General features: G+C 39.0%; 1 protein-coding gene and 1 non-coding gene across 4 annotated transcripts in view; one reads left to right on the forward strand and one right to left on the reverse strand.

The window, feature by feature from the left end:
• Positions 1-25748, reverse strand: part of ANKRD6 (ankyrin repeat domain 6) — a 217670-nt gene that overhangs the window by 175253 nt on the left and 16669 nt on the right. The gene's annotated exons all lie outside the window — the stretch shown is intronic.
• On the forward strand, positions 12114-12220 carry LOC132530946 (U6 spliceosomal RNA). The gene has a single exon (XR_009543953.1). It is a non-coding gene; the product is annotated as a U6 spliceosomal RNA (small nuclear RNA).

Genomic DNA, 25748 nt, shown 5'->3' on the forward strand with positions numbered 1-25748 from the left:
AGGGCATACACAAAGCAGTGTGCACGTCAGGACCCAGGGGGAAGGAGAGTGACCCCATAGGAGACTGAACCAGACCTACCTGCTAGTGTTGGAGGGTGTCCTGCAGAGGCGGGGGGTGGCTGTGTCTCACCGTGAGGACAAGGAGACTGGCAGCAGAAGCTCTGGGACGTACTCCTTGGCGTGAGCCCTCCCAGAGCCCGCCATTAGCCCCACCAAAGAGCCCGGGTAGGCTCCAGTGTTGGGTCGCCTCAGGCCAAACAACCAACAGTGAGGGAACCCAGCCCCACCCATCAGCAGACAAGCGGATTAAAGTTTTACAGAGCTCTGCCCACCAGAGCAACACCCAGCTCTACCCACCACCAGTCCCTCCCATCAGGAAACTTGCACAAGCCTCTTAGATAGCCTCATCCACCGGACGGCAAACAGCAGAAGCAAGAAGAACTACAATCCTGCAGCCTGTGGAACAAAAACCACATTCACAGAAAGACAGACAAGATGAAAAGGCAGAGGACTTTGTACCAGATGAAGAAACAAGATAAAACCCCAGAAAAACAACTAAATGAAATGGAGATAGGCAACCTTCCAGAAAAAGAATTCAGAATAATAATAGTGAAGATGATCCAGGACCTCGGAAAAAGAATGGAGGCGAAGATTGAGTAGATGCAAGAAATGTTTAACAAGACCTGGAAGAATTAAAGAACAAACACCTCGAAGAATTAAAGAACAAACAAACAGAGATGAACAATACAATAACTGAAATGAAAAATAGACTAGAAGGAATCAATAGCAGAATAACTGAGGCAGAAGAACGGATAAGTGACCTGGAAGACAGGATGGTGGAATTCACTGCCACAGAAGAGAATAAAGAAGAGAGAATGAAAAGAAATTAAGACAGCCTAAGAGACCTCTGGTACAACATTAAACACAACAACATTCGCATTATAGGGGTCCCAGAAGGAGAAGAGACAGAGAAAGGACCCGAGAAAATATTTGAAGAGATTATAGTCCAAAACTTCTCTCACATGGGAAAGGAAATAGCCACCCAAGTCCAGTAAGTGTAGAGAGTCCCATACAGGATAAACCCAAGGAGAAACATGCTGAGACACATAGTAATCAAACTGACAAAAATTAAAGATGAAAAATTGTTAAAAGCAACAAGGGAAAAATGACAAATAACATACAAGGGAACTCCCATAAGGTTAACAGCTGATTTCTCAGCAGAAACTCTACAAGCCAGAAGGGAGTGGCATGATATATTTAAAGTGATGAAAGGGAGGAATCTACAATCAAGATTACTCTACCCAGCAAGGATCACATTCAGATTCGACAGAGAAATTAAAACCTTTATAGACAAGCAAAAGCTAAGAGAATTCAGCACCACCAAACCAGCTCTACAACAAATGCTAAAGGAACTTCTCTAAGTGGGAAACCCAAGAGAAGAAACGGACCTACAAAAAGATGTACATGACAGCGTTATTTATAGTAGCAAAACTGGAAACAGCATCAGGAAGACTGTCATCCAATAAAAGAGGACGATTCAATAAACCAGGAAACCTCCACCTGCTAGAAAATTACAGTGCCCTAAAAATGATGTTTCAAGCTTCACATTCTTGTCTCAGTAATGCATTACTGGGAATCTATCCTAAAGAAATAATTGAAAAACACAGGAAAGTGAAAACACCCTAATATCCCACAATAGAAATGTTAAGTAAGCTCCTATTATTTCTTCCAAACTTAGCTCAAGTGGTACTTCTCCTGGGAAGCCTGCCCTCACCCCTGGCCCAGCTCTGGGCTCCCGTGATGCCCTGAGCACCACCTATCATAGCATGACCCCAGGGTTCTATTCCTGTGTGCCAATTAAGCACCTTAAGGTCGGGGAACTTGACTTTGTTGATTTAGTACTCCCAACCCAGCACAGTGCCTAGCACAAACTAAATACGCACCTAGACGTCTATATTATATAAGACTACATAATCAGTGTATTCGTTTGTTAGGGCTGCCATAACCAAATACCACAAGCTGGGTGACCTAAACAATAGTCACAATTTATTGTCTCACAATTCTGGAAGTCACAAGTCTGGAATAAAGTGTCAGCAGGGTTGGTTCCTTCTGAGAGCTATGAGGGAAGAATCCACTCCAGGCCTCTTTCCTTGACCTGTGGATGGTCATCTTCTCTGTGTGTGTCTGTCTCCAAATTTCCTCTTTTCATAAAGATACCAGTCATACCGGACTAGGGCCCACACCAATGACTTCATTTTAACTTGACTGCCTCTATAGAGAACTTGTATACAAATAAGGTCACTGTCTGAGGTAAAGGGAGTTAGGACTTTCACACGTGCATTTTCGGGTGACACAATTCAACCCATAACAATCAGCAAATTTGCAGATTTATGAGAGTTCCCAATAATTTAAAAACGCCTGTTTTATAATGTTTAATAGAAAAAAAGGAGGTATATTTACATATACAGCAAGAGTTCTTAACTTGGATTTTATTTTAGAGTCCACGACCATCCCCAAGTTAAGGACCATTGATGATACCAGATCTCAGATTTTTTTTTAAAGAAAATAAAATGTGAAGGTAATAAACCAAAATATTAATGGTTTACGCCTCAGGGTGACAGTATGGATGTTTGGGATTGTTTCCCAATTTTCTGTAATAATTTCAAATTACTATTATAGTCAGAAAAAAACTTCCCTTTTTTTAAAAAAGGAGAAATGATATTTTTAAAGGGTTTAGGGACTTCCCTGGCGGTCCAGTGGTTAAGAATCCACACTTTCACTGCAGGGGCAGAGGTTCGATCCCTAGTCACAGAAGTAAGATTTCACATGCCAGGTGGAGCAGCCAAAAAAAATGGGGTTTAGAAACATGTGAAAACGAATATGTTTTACACAAATAGTGTATTAGGGAAAGACAGGAAGAAAATATATAATACTCACAGAGTTCGTTAACAGAAGTTATAGAAAGAATTTTGTGTACGTCTTCCTAAGTTTTGTGTGTTTTCCAAATTTTTTAATAATGAACTACATTACTCTCATAACCACAACAAGCCAATAAATCTAATTAAGAACATGTAGTTTAAGTATTTGGTTGTATATTAAATATTCAATATTAAGAGCTGAGTTAACAAATTATGGTACAATGACAAAATGCAGCTTTTAAATGACCATTATGAGACATACAGACATAGGAAACAGCTTATGAGACAGTTCTCTGAAAAAAAAAGTAAAATATAAAAATACACACAAATTATAACCAGTAAAATATAACCATATGCAGACAGTAATTTGCAAAAATGAATATCTATTGAGAGTAGGATCATGTATTATTTTTAAATATTCTTTAATATTATATTTTCATTTTATTTATGAAAATGTATTCTAAGTATTCTTAGAAAATGTTCTTTTCTAAGAATATCTGTAACTCGTTTTACACTGCCTAAAACAGCTTTTAACCATTCCAAGAATCAACTTCTTGTCTAGAAGATGGCTGGCAAAACTTCAGGCTTGTCTGGCTCCCAACAAACAACCCACAGTATTCATCACAACTCAGTGGCTGGTTTCACCTTCACTGTTGGTGGAAGTGCACACGGACACACCCTTTCTAAACGACAACTTGGTAGTACTTGTTAAAGCTATTAACGTTCACTCTCTTTGACTGAATATTTCCACATCTGGGACTCTGTCCCACAGAAACAATTCTACACATGTACAAAGTAAAGGTAACAAGAACGAACAACTGGTCTACCTAGGGTGGCCCTTTCTCACAGGGGACTGTGGGAAGGAGAGTTTCAGTTAGAAAGCAGTGGAGAGACCTACAATAGCTACTAAATGGAAAGGCCACGCAGCTTTGATTCACTGCCCAGTTTACTATTTCCTTTGATGTCTTTATTTCTGGCAACTAACCAGAAACAAGGGTGCTGATTCAACTCTACATGTTCCAATCATATGCATGCCAGTACAGACGCTGGGATACAGATTCAGGTGAAATAAGCATGTTTTAGATTGTTTTCTTTTTAGCTCCCAGCTTCACAAACAGAATTTAGAGTATAGCAACTCTTATTTGAAAATAGTCATAGAATGGGAGCCATACATGCTCTCATTTTTTCCTATTTTTGCTTAAATAGGAAATGTCCAGACCTTAGGTTTGGGCTCCTAGGGTTTGTCTCCTAAATAAATTGTGTTTCCATCTATCTATTCATGTTTACATAGAGAGTCTTGGGATTGTTGCCTTCTGACAATTTATAAATAAGACAAATTTCTCATTTTACATTGACTCCCTCAATGGTTGACTCAAAGTACAAAAATTCTGATCAGGTCAAGAATGCAGGTTAAATTAGGTCTCCTCAGACTGTAAAGGAGGTGGAGTAAAGCACAAATAACTTCGAGCTAAAATGACATTAATGAATTAGGTTTGTTTCTAGACTATATTCAATGTAACAATGTAGTGGGCAATTTTTCAGATTAAAAAAGAGAGGGACTTCCCTGGCGGTCCAGTGGTTAGGACTCCACACTTCCACTACAGGGGGCACAGGTTTGATCCCTGGTCGGGAAACTAAGATCCCACATGCCGCAGTGCAGCCAAAAAAAAATAGACAAAAACTTCACAAGTTATTGATATTAGAGTTCCTCAGATAAACATATGTTTATGAATACTGATGATATCTAATTTGCAGACCACTGCACATTCTGAACATTTTTTCTCTACCTCAAGCTAAGACAGCTTTAGATATGTGAAGGAAAAGATAAAAGGAAGCTGGGTGGGGCTTCCCTGGTGGCGCAGTGGTTGAGAGTCCGCCTGCCAATGCAGGGGACACGAGTTCGTGCCCCAGTCTGGGAAGATCCCACATGCCGCGGAGCGGCTGGGCCCGTGAGCCATGGCCGCTGAGCCTGTGCGTCCGGAGCCTGTGCTCCGCAACGGAGAGGCCACAACAGTGAGAGCCCCGCGTACTGCAAAAAAAAAAGGAAGCTGGGTGAGTTGTGTAGTACTGCATGGGGGCTACTTGGAGAAGTCTGACAGATAAGCATTACCGCCTGCACTCCCTTCATCTACAGCATTACAAGCTGTCAATTTTTAAACCTGAAGTCCCACCATTAACTGGATTGACAGTTGCTTAGAAAATAAAAAATTTTTAAAAACCATTCACACTGGTAATGTGAGATGTTACTTTACAAAATAACACAACTACACTTGATTAATAAACACTATAGATCAGGTACATAGAAATTCACTGGAGAGACTTAAAATTACACAACCCTAGAAGGATAAGAATAAAGATGAGATTTTAAAAGGAAAGAAAAACCAAGAAGTGACACTTTTAATGAAAAAAATTTTGGAAGATGTAACAAATATGCTTTTTAATAAACCCTCTAGACCTACAGCAGTGATTACATAAAGGTGAAAAGCAAAGGCAAGGGAGCAAAAACTTACAGTATGCCTGAATTCGAAACTTGGGATGCCAGGTCAGGAAAAAATCTAAAAATGTCTGATTTAAAGAATCTCTATTAAACACAAAGAAAGTATAAGCAACGCAAGATGACAACACAGAGCAAGGCCAGTGACCATGGAGACAGATGAGAGCTCAGGAAGCAGGCAGTGGCCTCTCTTCCTCTGGGGCTTTTCCTGGCCAAGTGTGAGCCCAGGTACCTCACGGCCCGAACCTTCTCATAGGGCTGAGGCACGGACACAGCACGTTGGCCTGAGCAATCAGCAGATGTGGGAGCAGGGGAGTGAACGATTTTCTTTGCTTTTCAGAGGCAGACCAGAGCGGGGGGTGGTGCAGACAGCATGAAACAACATGATTCACCTTGCCTTGCAGAGGAAGCCACTCACAGCCAGAGAGATGCCAAGAGATGGGGAGACCCAGTGAGACACTGAGGTGGTGGTGGCACCCGTCACCCTGAGGTTTTCTGCCAGGATCCTCAGGGGATGCATTCACAATGCTGGCACAGGCTATCCTGAGAGGGACCAAAAGGAAAGGACCCAGCGAGTTTTTGGCACGTCCACCGTGAAGCAGGACTATTGCCAAAGACAAGGGAAGACCCGAGAAGCACAGTGACCTCCAATAACCAGCTGTCCCTGCTCCTCCGAGGGGCTCCTTTACCCATCAGGCACCTACAATGGATTCACTAACTCTGGGCCGAATCACAGTTACTTAGAGTTTGACCATATGGGGCTGTCCTGGAACCTGAAGTGATAAACATGTACATATACATATAGGCATTGATATCTATGTGTGTGGAGATGGAAGGGAGGAAGGAAGGCTGCAGGGGGGGAGATGGTTATTCCTCTTTTAGAAAAAACAGGAGGTGCTGAAGAAACTAGCAATAATACTTGGTAGTACTTTATACTTTCCTTCTGAATAGATTTGGAGTGTCATATGCTATACTATATTTGCTTGGAAGCTTAATAAATAACCACCTCAAGAAATTAAAAAGAAAGAAAAAATAGGAGGTGGAACTACATGACCTCTTAGCCAAACCATTATCTATCTATAGGATCTCATGCAAACCTCTATACCTTTACTTGAAAGAAAGGTATTCCAAGAAGCTATTCCAACAGGCACTGTGCTCTGTGCAACACACTCTCTTGAATTACACTAGTTTTACTGCAAGGAAGTTCCTGTAAAAACTAACTGATAAAGGAAAGAATTAAGATTTATCCTGCCTGTGCTATTACAAACTGTTCCAAATAGTGAGTAACCAAAATAGTAAACCAAATAGTAAATAAGATAAAGTTTCTCTTTATATTTCAGCTAATAAAGAAGAAATAATGCAACCCATATATATATTTAGCAGTACCCAATGGATTAAAGAGCCATACTGAAAACAAAGAGGTTGCTACCTATTAGAAATTATGGAAATAAAGGTAAAATATATAGATGTTTTAGTATCTATGACATATACAAATATAAAAATAAAAGATAATTTTAAAAATAAAGCCATATAAAACAACTATAGGGCTTCCCTGGTGGCGCAGTGGTTGAGGATCTGCCTGCTAATGCAGGGAACACGGGTTCGAGCCCTGGTCTGGTAAGATCCCACATGCCACAGAGCAACTAGGCCCATGAGCCACAACTACTGAGCCTGTGCTCCACAACAAGAGAGGCTGCAACAGTGAGAGGCCCGCGCACCGTGATGAAGACTGGCCCCGGCTTGCCACAACTAGAGAAAGCCCTCGCACAGAAATGAAGACCCAACACAGCCAAAAATAAATTAATTAATTAAAAAAAAAAAACTATACCCCAGTAAAAAAATTAAAAATTAAATTAAATTTTAAAAAATAAAATAAAACCATAAAAATAGCAGAAGAAACTACAGATTAATATTTTTACAATTTTAGGAGTACACAAGCCCTTTTCATCTTAATCATAAAAACCAAAAATTTTTAAAGAAAACTGTGATAACATATGATAACATGTGATAACATGCATACTTTTTTTTTTTTTTTTTTTTTTTTTGCGGTACGCGGGCCTCTCACTGTTGTGGCCTCTCCCGTTGCGGAGCACAGGCTCCGAACGCGCAGGCTCAGCCGGCTATGGCTCACGGGCCCAGCCGCTCCGCGGCATGTGGTAACTTCCCAGGCTGGGGCACGAACCCGTGTCCCCTGCAACGGCAGGTGGACTCTCAACCACTGCGCCACCAGGGAAGCCCCAACATGCATACTTTTTGAAAAGTTCTTACAAATGAATAAAGACAAAACACTCAAATAGTGAAATGGGCAAAGGATCTGATTAAGCAATTCCACACACACACTAAATAAGTTCCATTATAGGATTGTAATTATTTGGAATTAGGACCCTAGAAAAGTGAAGAAAACAGTAGTCAGTCTAACTGAAGGAAAACACACACACACACACACATTAACGTACAAAATAATATTCAACCTTAGTCTTGAAAGAAATGCAAAAGAAAGAAAGATACTTTTAAACCATAAAATTGGCAAAGATTAGGATGATTTGACAATATTCATGTTGGTGAGGGCAGTGGAAAAGCCACTGACAACTTTACCTGGGTACAGCTTTACCTTTCTGATGGGCAATAATATCACCTAGCATACACACACATTTGACCCACCAATTTCACATGCAGGAATTCATCCTTAAGAGTTAATGGGGGGCTTTCAACTGGAGATCTCCAGGCTTTCAACTGGAGATCTTGGGACTTCTCAGACTCTATAATCACATGAGCCAATTCTTTATATTTCTCTGTGTGCATGTCCCCTGGTTCTGTTTCTCTGGAGAACCCTAACTAATGCAATTACAGGGTTAGTCATACAAATGAAAAACCAGGAAAGAATGGGTAGCCTCATCAAACAGTGCTAGATTAAATAATTATTGATTCAATCGAGTGCTTGATAATTGCTTACAGAAATGATGAGGATTAACATGAACTGACTTGGAAAGATGTCCCCAATATACTGCTGAATTTTTTTTAAGCAGGTTACAGAACAGTATGTACAATGTGATTTCATTAATATAAAATTGTGATATCATGCACAAGAGTGCGTATGTACGTGTGTGTACATGTGAAATGGGACATGATGTTTAATGAAACGCAATTTACCTCTGGGTGATAGCATTTTAGATGATTTTTACCCTCTTCAAATTCTGTATTATTTGTATTTTTCTCCAATGAACTTGTTTATCAGGAAAATCAATAAAGCAATTCTCTTCCATTAAAAAAAAAGTTCAAGACTTGTGGTTACCAAGGGGGAGGGGGTTGGGGGAGGGTTGGAGTGGGAGGCTGGGGTTAGCAGATGTAAGCTATTATATATAATGGATAAACCAGGTCCTACTATATAGCACAGGAAATTGTATTCAATATCCTATGATAAAACATATGGAAAAGAATATTAAAAAAAGAATTTACATATTGTATAGCTGAATCACTTTGCTGTATAGCAGACATTAATACAACGTTGTAAATCAACTATACTTCAATTACAAAAAATAAATTCATAGAGGCAAGCAGAGAGAGATACAGCTGTAACAGAGGGAATTTGGGTAAAGAGAGAGTTTGCAGTAGTTGCTGTTTTACAACAGGAGAAATGAGAATGTTAATGGGGGAAAGAACCAGAAGGGGATGAAAGAGTGAGCACCGCAGGCCAAGCAGGTTGAGTGTGTCCAGGGGAACCAGGAATAGATGAGTTGGTTCCTACCCTCAGGCGACACAGATAAGAGTCTACAAATGTAAAAACAATTCCCGGGCTTCCCTGATGGCGCAGTGGTTGAGAGTCTGCCTGCCGATACAGCAGACACGGGTTCGTGCCCCGGTCCGGAAGGGTCCCACGTGCCGCGGAGTGGCTGGGCCCGTGAGCCATGGCCGCTGAGCCTGCGCGTCCGGAGCGTGTGCTCCGCAACGGGAGAGGCCACAACAGTGAGAGGCCAGCGTACCGCAAAAAAAAAAAAAAAAAAAAAAAATTCCCGATGAGTGACACCGGAGCTGCAGAATGCAGAGCAACACTGCCAACGGGAGGGATCTGCAAAGGAATGCTGGAGGAGATGGTGCCCCTTCCAAGGTGGGTCGGATTTCTCTGCACAGAGATGGGTGGTAGGAAAAGCAGTAGCTGTTCTGACTGGCAGCCTTGTCAGATCAACAGGGCAGAATTTGGAGGTCAAGGAGCAGCAGGTGACGAGACTAGAAAATTAATCTGGAGCTCACCGTAAAAAGGCTTGAAGAGGCTGAGGACTTGGACCATAACACAGGAGGAATTCTAGGAGGGCTGCGCAGTGCAGGGACCCCATTCAAATACAAATTTAGCGGCAGTTTGTTGGATTTACAGATTGGGGGAACTTGACCCTGGAGGCAGGGAAAGCCCAGTGAAAAAGCTAACGTGACAGAGAAATAAACTAAAGTTGTGAATTAAAAAGGTGGCAACAGAAGTAGAGAGTGACATGAAAAGCATGGTGGAAGAGGTCTACACACAGTATGAAACATGCGACATCCACAACCACGGGAAACCGAATCAAGTCGGGGCTGAGCTGATTCTATGAGGCTCTGCTGTTAATCATTCTGCATTAGAATTTTACTCAAACGCCACATTTTATAAACAGGTGTTTCCTCTTCTCCTTCTGCAACTTACTTTTGTGCCAGGTATAAGAAGGTGAGGCGGTAATAATTAACAGTTCTCCTAAAGGAAATCCAAAACCTGAGAGACAGCCTTAGTGCCTCATTAGAACGAGTTGAATTCATAATAATCATTACTCATGAGGTGAAAACTAAACAGACCCAGAACTGGGGAAGTGGAGGAATTGACGAGATGGAGGTGGGGAAGGGAGAGACCAAGGGAGGGGGAATCAAAAAGAAACAAGTTTGTAACACAAATTTTTACAAAATGATGCGCCTTGGAAATTTTCTGAAAATACTGCTAAAAATTCTAAATACAGATTAAGCGGCCAGAGAAACACTATAAAACCACTTAGGTTAGCTAGAAAAAGTCCCAGCCACTCAGAAAAACTAAAATAAAAAATTTAATTCTAAGCGACCCTCACATTCAACCATCAAAAAAAGAATCTATTTATCATGCCTAAATAAATAACATCTCAAAAAAATAAAAATAAAAATAAAAAAATAACATCTCAATATTTATAAATAATAGGAGTAAGAACTTGACTTTTCCTCTGCTGATTTATACTCATTCTACATATTTCCTCATAGTCTGCTCTCGCTTTCAAAAAAGGATTATGGGTAACACAGAATATTTCATTAAACTTTGAGTAAAAAAAAAAAAATCCAGACAGGTAAGATAAGCACCCTCCTCATCACCTATTAGGCAAAATGTGAATTTTTAGACTCCCTGATCAGAACTTCAGAAATCTCCTTAGAGTGGGAGGGTGAACTATTGTAAAAAAACACCTGTCAAGCCTAAAGCCATACACGCGTGGTATGAGTCACCTAATGGTTTTCAGAAGGCTTTTATGCCATCAGAGATATCTCCTTAGACGGCTGGGGGGCCTTGTGGTGGGAAGAGCTTGGGAAGTAAAGAAAGTGGAAGGAGAGACACAGCCCTGGGAACTCCGTCAGTACAAGAGGAATTTTTACAGCTGTTTTAAATTCCAAAATGAGTTTGAAGGTGTGAGTAAAGTTTCAACTGCACTCTAAAGAAATTTCCTTCAGTTCACAAAAATATATGCTTCGCACTTAAGCCTCAAGATGCTACACAGATAAATGAGTCCTCCAACATGCTTTCAGAAGTTATACCTGCAGGAGGCCTGAGCAACAGTGCTCTGCCCTACAGAGGGTGAGCTCTTGCAATACTCTTCAAAGAGAATCAGTGAACCGTTCACCGTTGGCAATGGTTCCAATCTTTCTAAAAATCCCACCTTTCAAGTCATTTGTATGCTAAGCATTATGACCTCAGCTCTAGAATCACAAAACTCTGTGCCTTCCATCTCGACTTTTGAGCTATCTACACAGCAAGTCCTTGATAAATACAGGACATAAACACTGTGGCTGACTCTAAGAGTTTAAAATACCAAGACACAGAGTGAAGTAAGTCAGAAAGAGAAAGACAAATACCGTATGCTAACACATATATATGGAATTTAAGAAAAAAAAAATGTCAAGAAGAACCTAGGGGTAAGACAGGAATAAAGACAGACCTACTAGAGAATGGACTTGAGGATATGGGGAGGGGGAAGGGTAAGCTGTGACAAAGTGAGAGAGTGGCATGGACATATATACACTACCAAACGTAAAATAGATAGCTAGTGGGATGCAGCCGCGTAGCCCAGGGAGATCAGCTTGGTGCTTTGTGACCACCTAGAGGGGTGGGATAGAGAGGGTGGGAGGGAGGGAGACGCAAGAGGGAGGAGATATGGGAACATATGTATATGTATAACTGATTCACTTTGTTATAAAGCAGAAACTAACACACCATTGTAAAGCAATTATACTCCAATAAAGATGTAAAAAAAAGAAATCTCATCTCTATATATTTTACATATAAAAAATAAATAAATAAACAAAATACCAAGACAGTAAAGATGTAAAATAAAGATGTAAAAAAAAGAAATCTCATCTCTATATATTTTACATATAATAAATAAATAAACAAAATACCAAGACAGTGTCCAGTACCTAGTTGAGGCCTCCATCAAGGTATCACAGGTATAGTGCTCACTTCGGCAGCACATATACTAAAATTGGAATGATACAGAGAAGATTAGCATGGCCCCTGTGCAAGGATGACATGCAAAATCGTGAGGCATTCCATATTTTGGGGGGATTAACAGATACAAACTACTATATATATAAAACAGATAAACAATAAGGTCCTACTGTATAGCAAATGGAAGCTATATTCAATATCCTATAATAAACCATAATGGAAAAGAATATGAAAAAGAATATGTATCTATATGTATATATAACTGAATCACTTTGCTGTACACCAGAAACTAACACAACATTGTAAATCAACTATACTTCGATAAGAAAAAAAATGATATCATAGGTATAGCACAAAACAGGATTCATAATACCTAATCAGAATGAAGTATATTCCACCTACAAAGCAAACTCCAAACAGTAAATCAACTCACCAGCAAGTATTTGCTATTTTCAGAAGAAAAAAAAAAAAGACTTCCCAATTGTGTCTATAAATAATATACCTGTGTACTATAAAATCATAAATATCAACTGATTTGTAGTTTTTCTCTTAGAGACCTCGTGGATGAAGCTTAATTGACCAACCTCAGAGTATCAGATTCATTAACAAAGTTGTTGAAATTTTACTTCTTGGGGGAAAAATATCTTAATGAAGCCAAACAATAGCTTTTCAACATAAAGACCTCTTACAAATGAAAGTTTACAAGAAAGTGAATACTTCAGGGGAAAAAAAAGGTGAATAAGGAATACACAGGTACTTCACACACCAGAGAAGAAAAAGAAATCCAAGAGCTAAAAACATATACAAATGTTCAGTCTTCTTCATAATCAAACAACGAAGACACAATTTTTACCTATAAAATTGAATGTAAAAAAATTAGAATAATCCCTACTGACAAGAGGGCAAGAAAACAAACTCTCACACATCGCTAGTGAACATTTCTGGAAGGCAATTTAGCAATATGTGTCAAAAGCCTTAAAAATAAAAACGAATACCCTTTGACTCAGCAATTCCATTTCTCGTCAAGGAAAATAACTTCAAGAATGAGATTAACATACAAAAATGTATACTGAAGCATTTCATGTAAAAGTGAAAATCTGGAAGCCACCTAAAGCTTCAACAATATGGGAACACTTTTAATAAACTAAAAACTACCTATCCAATCAATGTAGTTCTATTTTAGATATATGATGTTGAAAAGTATGGGCAAATGCTCATGATATATTATTAAGGGAAAAAGTTACAAGATAACATGAAAAGTATGATCTCAAGGTTGCACACAAAAAACATTTAAGGGTATGCACCAATATAGTAATAGTGGTTACCTATAGGTGGAAGGATTGAAGATGCTTATCTCCTTTTCTGCTAATTTTTATACTATCTTCTTTTCTTTCCTTTTATTTTCATTGGCTTGCGGGATCTTAGCTCCCCAACCAGGGATCGAACCTGGGCCCTCAGCAGTGAAAGCACAGAGTCCTAGCCACTGGACCGCCAGGGAATTCCCACTATCTACTTTTCTACAATGAATATGTACTAATTTTGCTGGCTAAGTAATTTACCCATAACAAAACAACAAGGTAGATATTATTATTATCCTCATTTTAAATATGAGGAAACTGAGGCACAGAGAGGTTAAGTAGCTTGTCCCAGGTCACACAGCTAATACATCATAAAGCCAGGATTTGTCCTAAATTGACCTAGCTCCAGAGCCTGATCTCTAAACCACTTTGCAGTGACTCACATTTTTAAAATAATTTAAAGTAAAATGCCAGATAATCTATAATTACATACACTACAAATTCTTAAAGAAAGAGGATCTTTGCGGGCCAGAATTTTCAGAGCATACTGGGAGACAGGTGGTGAAGCTGGATGTTTTCTCCCATCTCACCAGGCTGTCCCTTTTCATTTTAGGTTTTCACTCAGATTATCTGAAAAGTCATCTATTTATTCCTCTATCACTATTCTCCCTCCCTTCAACACACACACACACAAACACACAGCATTCTCGAAAACTCAAACTCCAATTGGTACACTTTCCTGCTCCATTCCCAGGCCATGACAATTCCCTGAATACTTCTTTCCTGCTCCTAAAAGCCAAGGTGGGTCCCCCACAAATAACTGCCAGAGGTCTTGAGACAGAGCCAGACCTTGGAGGGGGCCCCTCCAGATGCAAAAGCCCTTCCATGTCCCCTGTCTCTTGTTTGTAGAAAAGCCATAGTCTCCCAGGCCTCCCCTGAGTCACAAAAGAGCAGGCTCAAGCAGTTAATGATTAGGACAACAGCGTCACAGAATCTTTAGTTCCTCCCTGAAGAACATAGATAACAGTGTCTGATGCACATTCCTGAGTTGTTTTGCAGATACTAAAACTGCCACCAGAGGGAAAAAGCTAACTGCAGGATGACCAGACTGTAGCCATGACATAAGCTGCTCTGTCTTGACCAGTACTGAGTCTGTGCCTTGCACAATTCCAAGAACTGGCCTCAAGGAAATGGGAACAAATCAACCCTGGAATTGAAGAGTAACTGTGCTTAAAACAATCACAATGATGCTGATTAGACCACCACATGACCAGTTTCAAGACGGTTGTTGGAGCTGACTGTGCTGTTCTGCATGGAGGGCCCCCCACCGCCTGTGCACCCCTGAAACTCCCCTTTAAGACCTTCTGCCCCCTAACCAACAACTGGGAGGTGGTTTAGGGTATGCTAGTCTGCCATCTCCCCAGGTTGCCGGCTTCCTGAATAAAGCATCTGTTTTTTTCACCAACCCTTGTCTCTGGAACATTGACTCCAGAGCAATGAGCAGCCAAACCTGAGTTCGGTTCCAGCTCTGGCCAGTAACGGTCTACCCAGACATATTAACTCACAATCCAGTATAAAATAAAGTATTTTCTGTTTCCCTCACAAACAGAAATGTATACTATTTTTCCCCTAAGGAAGTTTCAAGTTAGTTTAGATGGAAGCAACGTAAGTTCTTGGAAAGGTGTTGTTAAAGTACAAAAGACTCTTGACAAACTATGGTGTGCCACGTATGAATAGGCAAGATTACAGGACCTTTTCCTGCGTATCATGTGACATTCCTGCTCTGGCCTCCAAACAAAAGCCTGATAGATGTAAGTGCTTGTAGATAATACTCTGAGCCATATAGGGCACATTGAGATTTCTGTAAGGGTGCACAGATGATCAAGTTGCTAGGGACTAAAGAAATGTTTTCTGTACATTAGAAGAAAAAATATTACTAATCAGTATAAAGCAAGCTCCAGCCATCTGCTGTTCTAAAATTGGACACTTGATCATGTTAAAAAGAAGTGAAGTTCCTGCTGGTGGAAGTAGGAATTTAGACTACTAGATAAAATATCACCACTAGTGATGAAATTATCTTATTAAAGAACAATGACAGCTTTTTAACTTCAGGGACCAATAATAGTTCTCCTCAGTTACATTTCAGAAAGTAATATTTTATTCTGTTATCCCAGAGCTTATTAAAGATGAGCCACTATTACTGGTGGACTGTGGTTTTGCACCTAACTGATAAATTAGATTGAGCCATATCTCCAGTATGTAAATATACATTATCAAATCTTTGTTTTGCAAAAGTGAAACTAACAAAAGATTGCCTCACCAAGGAATAAGTCTACTTAATATAAGCTCCTTCAATTATAAAGATTCATCCAAAAACAATCTTAAAATTCACATGAAACCCCCAGAGACCTCAAATAATCAAAGCAATCCTGGGCAAAAAGAACAAAGCTAAAAGCATCATACCATGTGATTTCAAAATGTACTAAAAAGCTATAATAATTAAAAGAGCATGGCACTGGCATAAAAACAGACATATAAACCAGTGGAAAAGAATAGAGAGCCCAGAAATAAATCCACAATTGATCTTCAACAAAGGTGCCAAGAACACACAAAGGACAGTCTCTTCAATAAACAGAGTTGAGAAGACTCTGTTTTCATCAAAAGAATAAAATTGGACCCTTATCTCACTCCATATGCAAAAATCAACTCAAAAATAGATTAAAGACTTAAATGTAAAAACTGAAACTATAAAACATAGGGGAAGAGAACAGGGGAAAATCTTTTTGACATTGGTCAGGGCAATGATTTTTCTAATATGACCCCAAAAGTGCAGAAAACAAAAGCAGAAATAAATTGTATTGAATCAAACTAAAAAGATTCTATACAGCAAATAACAAAGTATAGAGACAATCTATGGAATGGGAGAAAATATTTGCAAGTTATCCAAAATATATAAAATACTCAAACAGCTCAATAGCAACAAATAACACAATTCAAAAATAGGCAAAGTACCTGAATAGACATTTCTCATAAGAAAACATACAAATTGCCAACAGATATATGAAAAGGTGCTCAACATCACTGATAAGGGAAAACTGCAATGAGATATCATGTCACACCAGTTAGAATGGCTATCATCAAAAAGATAAGAGTTAACAAGTGTTGGCAAGGATGCAGAGAAAAGGGGACCCCTGTAACACTGTTGGTGGGAATGTAAATTGGGACAGTCACTATGGAGAACAGTATGGAGGTTCCTCGAAAAGTTAAAAATAGAACTACCATACGATCCAGCAATCCCACTTCTGGGCATATATCCGAAAGAAACGAAATCAGTTATCTCCAAGAGATATTTGGGGACTTCCTTGGTGGTCCAGTGGTTGAGACTCCACACTCCCAATGCAGGGGGCCTGGGTTCAATCCCTGGTCAGGGAACTAGATCCCACGTGCCACATCTAAGAGCCCATATGCTGCAACTAAGATCCCACGTGCTCCAACTAAAAAGATCCTGCATGCCGTAATGAAGATCTCGCACATGTGCAGCCAAATTAATAAATTTTTTAAAAAAAGAAAGCTTACTGAATCACGATATTGTACACCTAAAACTAATATAACATTGTAAATCAACTATACTTCAATTAAAAAAGAAAGAAAACCAAATTTTTAATAATTTTTTTTCATTTCTTGTTAGAAAAAAAGAAAGCTTATTAAACACCTCCCCTATATCCTCTCCCAACAAAGACCCCACTAACGTGCGAGAAAAAGAATAAAGATAAGCCACATTAAGGAACAGAACACGGAGTGGCCAAAAGCAAAGGAGAGATTTCAACAGTTATGGAAGATGGAAAGACAGTAGAGAAGAGGTAACTTCTGTATGAGGGGAAAGAAGCCTCAGCTTGGTGTTTACAGAGGGGGACACTTGAGAAAGGGACAATTTTGCCCTGCAAAACCCTGCTGAGGTTTGGGACTTAGAACCACTTGGCACTGGGGTGGACAGAAACACAAACTGGGGAGAAACTGAAGGTCTACAGTTGTACTTGGTTAGTGGTGCCCCACACGCACTGACTCATTATGACCCTCTCTGCCTCAAACATTTCAATATTAAAAACTATGCACACCCCCATGCGCACACAGGTGAATCATTCCGGTGCTGAGGAGGGAGCGGAGGGAAGATGCACACCTCCCAGCCATGCCCCGCCCACGAGCTTTCACCAATGAGCACTGACCACGGTACTGTGCTTTGTCTCCCAGCTGCTCCTTTACTCCACCGAGGTTTCTTTCTGCCTTTATTTCATGTGCAGCTGAACAGTTTTGACCCCAAATGGCTTACAGAGATGTGTAAGTGACAGCAGTAAAGGTGCTACAAAAGTGCCTGAGGTACCTTGCAGAAGGCATAGGATGAAATTTAAGACCAGCAGGTACTCAGGGGCTGGTGGAGGCATCTCTTACACATCACTGGGAAGACTGGATGGTGTCTGGAAGAATCCGTGACCAGTATACACATCAGGACGTCAGGGAGCATGGTGCCAAGAACAACCCCAAAGGAATTATGCATACCACCCTGTTTGTGCTGATTCATTTAGCCCTGTCATTTCTCAAATTGCATACTGAGCTGAAAGGGTGGGTCATGATTATGAACAGTCAGCCCCCCAACTCCAAGCACAGAACACTGTCAGTCAAGCATCTGCTCTCACAAGATGGGATACAAAGTTTCCTTCAAATTTTCTCATTTTTATTATGAAATACTTGACACATATAAAAGACTGTATTAACATTATATTACATACACATAGGAATAAAGATCATAATAAAACTCACTTCTCAATTTAAAAAATAGAACATAACCAATAACAGTGATATTCTTTATGCTCCACTCCAATCATATCCTCAAAGTGTAAGCACCATTTGAATTTTGTGTTTACTTTCTTTTGCCTTTATTATGGTTTTGCCACATATGTATATATAACCACAAGCCATATGTCATTTAGTTTTATTTTTCAATTTGTAAAACTGATATCATATTGTATTAATTCGTCGGTGGTTCCCCCCAATATTATGTTTCCTCTCTCGAGAATTTGAACAGCTTCTAAGACAAGACCTTCATATACTCTACAATTTTGCACACAGACCCTCCAATTGCCTTTTAGTCTTAAACATGAACACAAAACCAAGGACCACCAGACATTCAAGGAAAGCTTCCAAAATGAAAAGGAGGGACCACAGTAAACAAGAAGAAATAACCCTGGAGTAAACTAAGATAATTCTGGTAACTGACAAGAACTTAAGGGACTTCCCTGGCGGTCTGGCAGTCAAGACTCCAGTATTCCACTGCAGATGGGGGTGGGTTCAATGCCTGGTAGGGGAACTAAGATTCCACGTGCTGTGCTGTGTGGCCAAAAAAAAAGATAAGAACTTAAAAAAAAAAAAAACTTGCATTAGTATCCTCAGAGATTAATGAAAGTATTATAGAACAAGTTAAAATGAAAAAAATGATCAGAGAACCAAAGAGATTTCTTGGAAATAAAAATGTTATTGACAAATTTTTTTTTTATTCAATAGAAGAAACTAAAGTAAGTTTTAAAAATCTCCCACAGGGCTTCCCTGGTGGTGCAGTGGTTGAGAGTCCGCCTGCCGATGCAGGGGACACGGGTTCGTGCCCCGGTCCGGGAAGACCCCACATGCCGCGCAGCGGCTGGGCCCGTGAGCCATGGCCACTGAGCCTGCGCGTCCGGAGCCTGTGCTCCGCAACAGGAGGGGCCACGACAGTGAGAGGCCCGTGTACCGCAAAAAAAAAAAAAAAATCTCCCAGGAAATAGAACCAAAAGACAGAGGCAGAAATAGAGACAGAAAAGTTAGGCAGAAAGAGAGGCTCAATTCAATAGGTCTTCTGCATATCAGAAGTTTTAAAAGAGAAAACAGAGTAAGAGGACAGGAGAATTATCAAAGAAATGATAGAATAAAATTTCCCAGAGTGAAGGGCATGAATCTCTATACTGAATGGGACAACGAATGAAAAATACCAACCACATCAAGTGGTTGACGTTTCAGAATTATCCAAATTCCCTACATGGAGAAGAAAAGATCATTTTAAGAAGAGGATAAGAATCCTTTTCTTTTTCTCTTCTTCCTCACCACTCTAGAATGGGTTTGACAATGTATAACATAACCATTTGCAGATGTGCAAAAGCAGGCAGCCAATCAATTACACTAAAAGCTCCAGACCATCTTAGAAGTAAACAAGGCATGATTTATTGCTAATGTTAAGCAGTGGGATTTGGTGAGTTTACAAAGCACTAAAATAAAATTAGAAGCTACAGCTATAAATAAAAGCTAGTCTTGGAAGGGATCATTGTTCTTCACTTTACTAGTCCTGTTTCCCACAAGCTGAAAGACCTTATGCTGAGCATTAATATTTTGTGAAGCCGGAAATTATATTCCCACCAGGAAGATACTGAAAACTAAAAACTGATCTTGGTGGTCAATGAACAGAGTGCCTATGTACTTTTCTGTGTTTTAAAATGTCTCTAAAAATAAATAAAAGGCTCAAATAACGAGATCAGTTGAAACAGAAAGTCTGTTATAGGAATTACCCAAAGACAATCTTTTACTGCCTTATCCAACAGACCTTATTTTGTCTCTAAAACAAAATGCTACATATGAAAGACAGAACACAGACTTGTGAAGCCCACTCCTATCAGGACTTGCAAGTATTGGTTTTTCATAAGCAATCTAGTCATCATAATGAGTCCTCGTGGTTCCACGCCCTACATGTGCTCTTAGCCTTTACCAGGTACTCACTTCACTCCAGGTCTTTACCCCGTAGCACAGAGACATCTTTGTTCCTAAGGCAGACAGATAGAAGCCAACAAGGAGCTTGTATTATGTGTCTAGAAAGAACTGTTCATTATTCACCAATCTCTGCCACAAATAAATTTCAATAACCTTGACTCTGCAAAACAGCCTGATCCCAAATGAACACAAACTCTGCAAACTTCTTTCACTACATTTTTGAAACTAGCAACCAGTCACTTCTAATGAGCCTGTGGAGTGAGGGAGAATACAAATATATTAGTTTTTAGTTATTTTTTTAGGATATGAATTGTAGGAAACTCAGTGTGACAACTACTCAATTTATTAGACAAACGTCCAGGAGTGTAAAGATTCAATAACATCATTTCTAATACTCTATTCACAAGAGTTCGGATTGGATACTACACTCATTTCTGCAGCTGTGTGAAGTCCTATCAAACTATAACACATTAAGGGGCTTAAACTCATCATATTTTACTAATGTTCCTAATTTTCCTTTATGAATGAACCCAAAACATCTTTATTTAACCAACAATACTGAGTTATGAGTGAATGTGGGCAACTAAAAAAATTTAAATCCTATGTGGTATTTATACAATGGAATATGACTCAGCAATAAAAAAGAATGAAATAATACCATTTGTAGCAACATGGATGGACCTACAGATTATCGTATTAGGTGAACTAAGTCAGACAAAGAAAGACAAATATCATACAATGTCACTTATATATGGAATCTAAAAAAATGACACAAATGAACTTATTTACAAAACAGAAATAGACTCACAGACATAGAAAACAAACTTATGGTTACCAAAGGGGATAGCAGGGGTCGGGCGGGGGGTGGAGATAAATTAGGATCTTGGGATTAACATACACACTACTATATATAAAATAGGTAAACAACAAGGACCTACGGTATAGCACAGGGAACTATACTCAATACCTTATCTTGTAATAACCTATAACGGAAAAGAATCTGAAAAAGAATATGTGTGCGCCTGAGTGTGTGTGTGTATGTGTGTATAACTGAATCATTTTGCTGTACACTTGAAACTAATACAACATTGTAAATTACCTATACTTCAATAAAAAATGTTAATCCTAAATTATTAGCATCAGCTTTATATCGGACATAAGTTGATTTAACATAAAGCCATGAATCTCATACTTTATACTGCTAAATCACTTAGGTAACTATATATCTTCCTATGGACAGCAAAGAATAAATATTGTTGCACAAGTTTACAACCTGTCATAAGAAATTTCATCTCACACCAATTCTGTTCTGTCCCATCAATTAATATACCCTCCATACTACTCGTGTTCACCCCTGTTCAACTTGCTTCCCCTCCTTCATAAATCCTTCCTGCTCCATAGCACATGCTCTTCTGTCATTTCCAGTAACGTCTCCTACTTCACATAAAGGCATATGTGATATCTGAAGCTGTTGATCCCACCATTTAAGACCAGTATCTCGGGTGGGGCGGATGAATTGGGAGATTGGGATTGACATATATACAGTACTATGTATTAAACAGATAACTATTGAGAACCTACTGAATAGCACAGGGAACTCTACTCAGTGCTCTGTGGTTACCTAAATGGGAAGGAAATCTAAAAAAAGAGGGGATATATGTTTACGTATAACTGATTCACTTTGCTGTACAGTAGAAACTAACATAAAATTGTAAAGCAACTATACTCCAATTAAAACAAAACAAAACAAAAGACCAGTATCTCAGATGAATGACCAAGCCAAAGAAAAATCTACTAATAGGTAAGTGTATGTATTTGGATTAATATAATGGTTTTAGTCAGACATAGAGACTGATCATAAAAAATTACCTTGAAAACGCTTAAAAATATTAACTCATTAAGTGTGAGGTAGAAAGTTTGCATTTAATAATGTTTAACTTTGACGACATGCCTGTAAGATAAGCAGCATTTGAAGGTAGAGACTTACAAACAGGTTTCCCAAAAGTACGACACTTTTTACCCATCCAGTTTGTAGCAGCCAAGATGGCTCCCAATAATCCGTACCTCCTATATTCATGCCTTTGTGGAGTCCCCTTCTACAGTGAATCAAGACTGGATCTCTGTGACCAACAGAACATGGTGAAAATGACAATGCATTGCAGCTTCTGTCTTGACTTCTTGGATTACTCACTCAGGTCAGCTGCCATGCCATAAGGACAGTCAAGCAGCCAAGTAGAAAGGAACTGAGGCCTCCCACCAGCAGCCATCCCCAATGTGCCAGCCAAGTGAGCAAGCCATCTTAAAGTAGATGACTCCTGCCCCAGTCAAACTTTCCGATGACTGCAGCCCCAGTTAAATCTGTCTGCAATCTTATTGAAAGACCAGAGTCAGAAATTCTCAGCTGAGTTACTCTCTAATTCCTGACTGACAGATTTTGAGAGATAATAAATAATTATTGCTGTTTTAAGTTGCCAAGTTTTGGGGTGATTTGTTATATACCCTTAGTAACTGGACAATAATTTTACCCAACATAATCCAGGCCTAATTTTCAATGTTGTCCTTCATGAATGATCCTAACTCTTTAATGAAAAGTTTATGTGATTATGGCTTATGTTTTATATAACCAGTGGTCAAGAAGCCCAGCTATTTTGATATGTAAGTAGTAAAGAAAAGAAAGGAATAGAATATGTGATGGGCTGAATTGTGTCCCTCCAAAATTCATGACTATATTTGGAGACGTGGCCTTTAAAGAGATAATCAAGTTAAAATAAGGCCATTAAGGTAGGCCCTAATCCAACAGTACTAGTGTCTTATAAGAAGGGAAAGAGAAACCAGGAGTTCACATTCACAGAGAAAAGACCATGTGAAGACACAACAAGGAGGTGGCCATCTGCCAGCCAAAGAAAGAGGCCTTAGGAGAAACCAAATCAGCTAACATCTTTTTTTTTTTAAGTTAAAGAAAAAAATTTTTTTGAAGTATAGTTGATTTACAATGTTGTGTTAATTTCTGCTGTACAGCAAAGTGACTCAGTTACACATATGTATACATTCTTTTATATATATATATATATATATTAGAATATATATATATTCTTTTCCATTATGGTTTATCATAGGGTATTGAATATAGTTCTCTGTGCTATAAAGTAGGACTTTGTTGTTTATCAAATCTGCTAACACCTTGATCTGAGATTTTCCAGCCTCCAGAACTGTGAGAAAATAAATTTCTGTTGTTTAAGCCAACCAGTCTGTGGTACTTTGTTACAGCAGCCCTGGAAAACTAATACAGAGGGGAAACCCATAGATTAAAAAAAAAAAAAAGACTTAGAAGACATAACAAAAACATTTTATGGAACAACACTAAACCATAGTGTCCAGACCTACAAGAAAGTGATTACTACAGCAAATAATACAGGCAGCCTTCACTTTACATGGCTATAATGTGCACAATTTCAGGTCCCACAGTTTAAATTATACCAGTCCTCCAACAACATGGCTCAAATCTCACTTACCATGGTGAATTAACTTTCAGAAACTGCATGAGGTACAAACTTCACTAACAGCACTCCAGTCTACAAATCACTATGTAATTAATAGATGAGTATCATGATCAGTGACCAATCATGTCACATCTTCCCAAATCTGTCAGTGATTGGTCACTCATTTGTTACTCAGTTCACACAGACAGCAAACCATGTATCTGTGTTGTCTTCTTGTCTCCCAGTGAAAAACCCACATAATAGCTTACCAAAATAAACAATTAAAATAGGTAATTAGCCAACAAAGAAGAAAGTGCAGCAAAGAAATCAAAAGTGGTAACACTGGAAGTGAAATTTGAATGGAACAGGATGGAGTCACAGAAGAAATGTTTGACTGTGGGAAAGATGATGCGCTACCACCCGAAGCCTCTAGATGTGCAGCCAGAGGAATTCAATGAAGGGAACTGATCGCCATAAATGATGAAAGTGTGGAGATGAAAAGAATGAAGAAATGACGCTGCAAAAAGTCCACATTAAAGGAACTCCTGCAGATACTTCACAACACTGAAAACGCAAAGGATAAAATGTTGGAAACTGATCCAAACTTCTACAGAAGTATGAAAGTTCATCAAGGCATAGAAAAGATGCTTGTTGAAGATGCAGACTAGTATATATAGGAAGGATAAACAACAAGATACTATTGTATAGCACAGGGAACTATATTCAATATCCTGTGATAAACCAGAATGGAAAAGAATATGAAAAAGAATGTATATATATGTATAACTGAATCACTTTGCTGTACAGCAGAAATTCACATGACATTGTAAATCAAGTATACTTCAACAGAATAAATTTTGAAGAGAAAAGATGCTTGTTCTGTATCATAAATTATAGTATGGGAAAAGGCAAACCAAACTACTCTTGATAAGATTTTACAAAGAAATAAAAGTCTAATTCTCAATGTTGCTAATGTTTTAGATTATTGCATACTAAATTTTAGTATTTTTTCATTTCCCTCTACAATTACAACAGACAGTAAAAGAGTTTTTAATATTCTGGCCAAACATTTAAAGGTCTCAGAACAATCGCAATTTCTCCCACCGATTATTAAGATAGCCTATCAGGATTTCAACATTTCTTTATAGTACCACAGTGCCATGTAAGGCAAGGACTGCCTGTAGTTAATTTGGAGGGAGAGAGGGAGTTATGATTGAGATGCAACCCAAGGAGGGGCTTCTGGGGTGACCGGCAAAGTTCGATTTCCTGACTGGCGTGGCTGTTATAAGGGTATTTGGCTTATAATAATTTGTTAAGCTAAACAATTTTTCTGGGCCTCAAATCCATGGGGGCAGGGTACTAGTCAGTGAGGACCCGTCTGAAACATGAGTCCAGTGGTCACCTTTCTAAGAGAAAAGAAAAGGAAAGCCACAGAAGTAAGAAGGTGACTCGGCAGAGGGCACAAAGGCTGCTGTCAGACATGAAATTGGAACCCAAGCCTCCTGGCAGCCAAGTCACACTCTTCTCTTTAAAGCCTGCCAGTCTCCCACGAAACAGACTTCTCCTGAAGGGCATCTGTATTGTGCAAGAGAGGTCATTCAGCCAGGTTTGAACGTAGAGGCCTGGGGTTTTAAGATACATTACCTAATGCTAATAAGAAAGAAAAAGACAAATATGTAGGGAGGCCAAGAGAGAGTCACTGACCTTACAATTTTTTTTTCCTAAATTATTTTTCAGGTAGAGAGATTAGGCTTTGCAGAGAAGAGTAAAACAATTTGGCCTCCCTGATCCTAGGGCAACAATATACTCAAACGTAATGAATGCCATTTATTCTGTGGGGCTGAGACAGCGCTGCTGTGGACTTATGGTATCTGGTTAGGTTACAATCAATACTTGGTCTTTCCTTTTATTTTTTTTATTATTTTTAATTTTTAAAAATTAAAAAAAATTATTTTATATTGGAGTATAGTTGATTAACAATGATGTTAATGATGATTTTACAGTTATAGTTACAGCAAAGTGATTCAGTTATACCCACAGAGGTATCCAATCTTTTTGATTTTTCATTTTAGATTT

Source organism: Lagenorhynchus albirostris, chromosome 12, assembly GCF_949774975.1.
Source record: "Lagenorhynchus albirostris chromosome 12, mLagAlb1.1, whole genome shotgun sequence".
NCBI lineage: Eukaryota > Metazoa > Chordata > Mammalia > Artiodactyla > Delphinidae > Lagenorhynchus > Lagenorhynchus albirostris.